This window comes from Fulmarus glacialis, unplaced genomic scaffold (genome assembly GCF_000690835.1).
Source record: "Fulmarus glacialis isolate BGI_N327 unplaced genomic scaffold, ASM69083v1 scaffold7334, whole genome shotgun sequence".
In the NCBI taxonomy this organism is placed as follows: Eukaryota; Metazoa; Chordata; class Aves; order Procellariiformes; family Procellariidae; genus Fulmarus; species Fulmarus glacialis.
This window is the reverse complement of record NW_009210064.1, coordinates 1-4769: the sequence shown is the minus strand read 5'-3', so window position 1 is coordinate 4769 and position 4769 is coordinate 1. Positions and strand designations below refer to the sequence as shown.

At 46.4% G+C, this 4769-nt stretch overlaps 1 non-coding gene across 1 annotated transcript; it reads right to left on the bottom strand.

The window, feature by feature from the left end:
- Positions 1–4079: 4079 nt before the first annotated feature.
- Positions 4080–4151, bottom strand: TRNAW-CCA. The gene has a single exon. It is a non-coding gene; the product is annotated as a tRNA-Trp (tRNA).
- Positions 4152–4769: the final 618 nt, after the last annotated feature.

Sequence of the window (4769 nt, the reverse complement as noted above, 5' to 3'; positions counted from 1 at the left end):
GGCAGATATACAAAATTGCTTTGAGTCCTTTTTATAGTTGTTTTGCCCTGAAATCATTCCAAAGAAATATTACTTGTGGATGCCTTGGCTGATAATCCATCTCATACCACATTTGGTTTATGGTCTGATTTTAAAGATACCAGTGTACTATCTGAAAGCCCTTCTGCCTCCCGATATCAGCTACATGCTAGCACCAAAATATATATTGGGAAAGAAATAATCCCCAACAACTCTCTGCTGGGGCAATCTTGACCTCACATTTTAACATAAGAACAGAGCAATGCCCTATTGGACCATCTACGCCTAGACCTTTTTGACCTTGCTGGTACTGTCTGCCTTCACAGCCTCCCGTGGCAGCAAGGTCGACAAGTTTGCTGTCTGCAAATGTCAAGATGTCTTTCCTGGGTTGTAACTGCCTGTCCAGTGTGACAGTCTGGGTTATTTTTCCCTAGATGTAGTGTACTGATACACTTCTATCATCTATTTTCCCACTCCATTTTATGAAGTTCCTTGCAACTGGCTTTTAAATATTTGAAATAAAAATTGCAAACCTGGAGATTCCACTCTTTGCTTCTTTTTCCATGTCATTGTTGAAGACATTTACAAAAATTCATCCACACACTGAAGGTGGGGGCACCCCATGGATGACCAGCAGTCAGAGCCCTGGCACCTCCATCCTGCTCTGCACTAAGGCAGGGGTGAGCCTTAGATGTAAATAGAGATAAGGCTGAGAGCCTCCAGGGACAGGCCTGACCAGAGAAAACAAGAGACCCAAAGCTTGGGATTTGGATCTTAATAGACTCCATCGCTTCTCCAGCAGCTGCTTCAGTGGTGATTCAGATACTGAGGGAAAAAGAGGCTAAAGACCTTGTTATTGGCACCAGTGCCCAGGAGTTAGCCTCCCTCCACAAACAGGAGGATCTTTATCCATAAAAAAGGTCCAGCAGAACAAAAATGACCTTACCTTGATCATTAACAGGGAGATGTGACCTTGTCCTCAACTTAGACACTGAGCCTTGAGTCAACAGGGTGGAGGGAAATCAAAATGAAACTTCAGCTTCCAGTGCAGTCATGGGATCGTGCTAGAAGTCAGCATAGCCAGTGACACAGGAATGGCACAGATGCTTATAGAGCCAGAAAAAATTCTCGCTGCCTGACAATATATTTAAAGTAGCTGTAATTATTTTCACCAGATACAAAAAATCCAGTGCTGGATCCAATCTAGTGCTGTGAGCAGGGGTCCCAACTCAGGAAAGTTGGGCTTGTGCTCACAGGCTTCATGTTCTTTTCTTGTCAAGCCCATTATATGTCAATATTTAGAGTAAACTGTTTTGGACCTCAATTTTCTGAGAACTGGATTTTCATTGGAGAATAAAGATATATCTGAAACAGCATTTGTTACAAGGATTTATAATTTTATGGAATATTTTAAGCCTTTCTCCCTCACATTTCCCTATCTGATACAGCCTCAAAAATGTCCTTGTTTATGCAAGGTAGAGTGTTTTAACTAGAAAAATTCAAAGAGCCTCAAGATTATTAAATAATTTGGTTATTAAGTAACCTATGACAACTTTCCTTGCATGGAAGACATCAAGTTCTACTGCCTGGTAAACTGTCCCCTTGACTAAACCTCATCACCAGCCAGCTCTTGTCTATATTGTGACTCAAGTCACTCCTGCTTTTTAAAAAAAAAAAGACTTTAAAAAGTCTTCAAAGTTCAGCCTGTTGAAGAGTGAGAATAATTGTAAATTTTGGCATTTTTTATGAAATGTAAAAACTGTTCCCATTGGCTGCAGTGAAAATAATACTTCTAACCAGAAGAATACCAAAATAATACTTCTTACCAGATACCATTCTTTCAAGAGTGTGCTAGCACTCCCAGCAAAAGCATCTGGCAACTTGTACTATATTGGGGTTTTTTCAGATGTGGAAGATCTGCAAAGGAAATACCTGAGTTTCTCTCTGTTCAGAGAAGTTAAAGGGACAGAAAATCACATTACAGAGATGAAGTGGTGGTATAAATCATTTGCAGCGATCACAGATGAGTGAATGCACTCATCACATACAGGATTTGGATTCCAGCTGTAATGTTTTCCCCACGTGTGCATTTGGTCCACAGTCAGAAGACATCCCCCCTGCCTTTGGGTGCGCCCCTTGCTTATTTGTTTTTGGAAGAGCCAAAGACATTAAACAACAGTGAGGTAGCGACATCTGGAGGAAAGCCACCCACAAAATCCTCTGCTCACTCAACCCATCGGTGACACACCAGGAGTTTTGGGACATGGGATAGGAGCCCTTAGGTCTACGTTCATCAGATAAGTGAGAATGGGAGTCACGGAAGGACTTACACTCAGTTTTTTGGTACAGAGTTAGGAAGAGTGGAAGCACCCGGAAGGACCTTGCCCTCCTTCATTCATTGTATTCTTCTGCCTTCTGTCTGTGGCTGTGATTCCCAGGCAATATCAGGCTTAGGGCATCCCCAGAGCTCTCTAGATCTGTGATCCCCAGCTGTGAGATGGTCTGAGCCCAGGGGTTGTCTATTTTCCCCTCTGTCTCCATCCCCCAAGACACTTGTGGGTTGTGCCAGGCAAGCTATGGGCAGAAACGGGGTCTTCCAGGGCTGGGTGGTCGGACAGGACAGCCTGTGTCTGGGTAGCTTAAGCCCCTTGCACTTTCAGGCGAGCAGCATTGCCAAAGCCCACGTGCAATCCCACCACCCATGAATCCATGGAAATTACCTTTTTGAGACACTTCATCTACCAGATACCTTTAGCTGATCTTCCTCACAGGCTAAATTACATTTGGGTGGCTACATGAGCTTCTGAAGATGTTAGTCCAGTACTATGTTCCGATATCGCCATTCAGCTGTTGTCCAAATATCAGGAACATGCCTGAGTTCGTTGGAGGTGTGAGCTCAAGGCTGCCTTGTTAGGTGAGTCTCACACTTGTGTTGTTCTTATGGACTTTTGGGTCAATGTCCTCCTCTGTGTGCAGGATGCAGAACTGTGGGACTTTTCTTCCTGCTAAATGCCTGATTCTGGCACAGGCGTAGCAGCCCGGCCCTCCTGTGGGAAGGTGCACCCCTGGTGTGGGTACAGCTGGAGAAATTATTTTTTTTTCCCCTACTCTTTTCTTGCCTTTCTCATTGCTCCATTGTCTCTTTTCATTATGCCCCCTGTTTATGTCTTTTAAAATTCACCTTTAAAGAGCCCTTAAAAGAGTTCAACTACTTTTAATGAATTATAACTCATATAAGGTCATTCCCATAGCTTTGAGTCTCTTTTTTTTCCAGACCTCCATCCCCTCTCTCCATCTCACCAAGAAATGCATGGGGGACCAGGAAGAGAGTAAGTAGAGTGTTAACAATCCTGATGACTAGTCCTGACAGTGGGGTTTCAGTTCCTCACAGCCAGGTGTTTCAACAGAATCAAAGGAAAGACACCGACATAGTGGAACAAGTCCAGTGAGAGCCACCAAGGTGGTGGTGGACTTGGGTACTTGAGATGTGAGGAGAGGTGGAAAGAATTGGGTTTATTCAACCTGAGGAAGAACACACAACGGGATCTTATCCCAACCTTCAACCACCTAACAGCAGTGTATGGAGTAGATGGATGTAGACTTTTCTCAAAATGCACAGTGATGAGATGGGAGGCAAAAAACACAAACAGCAACAAGAGAACATGTTGCCACAGGGTGCCAGGCTCGCAAGGGCCAGTGCTGCAATGGATAATGTGCCCTGCTATGGATCAGGAGACTGCAGGCTGGGCTTTTTGTAGAAGTCCTCATTTGCAGTCAGATGCCCTTGCCCTTCTGGAGCGGGATTGGGATCAGGAGAAGTGATACCCAGATGTGGAGCCACAGCTGGGATGACCACTAATCATGCCTCCTTTGTAGACATAGGGTGAGGGAAGGCTGAAGATATCCAGATATTTCCCAACACTGGTCCAGCAAGGAAAGACCACTCTGCCATGGCTCATTTACTGCCCTTCACCAGGGCTGTGGGATATAGAGTGGGAGGGCAAAAACAAGTTGCCTGTGAATTGCCCATCTCAGTGCTACCCCATGGAGGTGGGACATCCTGACCCCGGTGTGATTTGAACACACAGCCTTCTGATCTGGAGTCAGACGCGCTACCATTGCGCCACGAGGTCAGGGCTGGGGGACACCATGCCCAAATGTCATCCCAGACTTTATGGCCATGGGCTGTTCTTTGAAGGAAGGGGACTTTTGATTCATCTGAAAAAGGAGTGGGAGCATCTTTGCCAGCTGCCTTGCTAAGCCTGCAAGGAGGGCTCTAAATGAGGTACTTCAGAGGAGGAAGTCCTAAACATGACTATTGCCCAGAGCAGCCCTGCAGGGCCTTTCCCAGAAGAAACAAGCTCCTGAGTGTGGTGTCTCCAGAGGGACAGGAGGGATGGTGGCCCACCACCTCCCTAGGCAGAGAGGCCCCCTGGCAGATGCACAGCACCCACCTCAAGCCCTGTGGCAGGAAGGACCCTCATGCCTTTTGAACAGCCTGGCTGGGGTCACCTTCCTCCCAACAGGAGGATGGAATGTGCTTTAAGTTCAGCTGCCCCCACATATTCTGGATCCATGCTGTTCCCTCTGCACCTCTACCCCATCCTTCCCTGGACTGCCACCCTCCAGCCTGGTTACCACGCTGTGGGGATGACTTGGCTGCCCTCTCCTCAAGGGGTGGCCCTGTCCTCTCGACCTCCCATAGCACTTCTCTTGGGGTTGCCCAGACGTCCTGGGGTGCTCCCCATGGA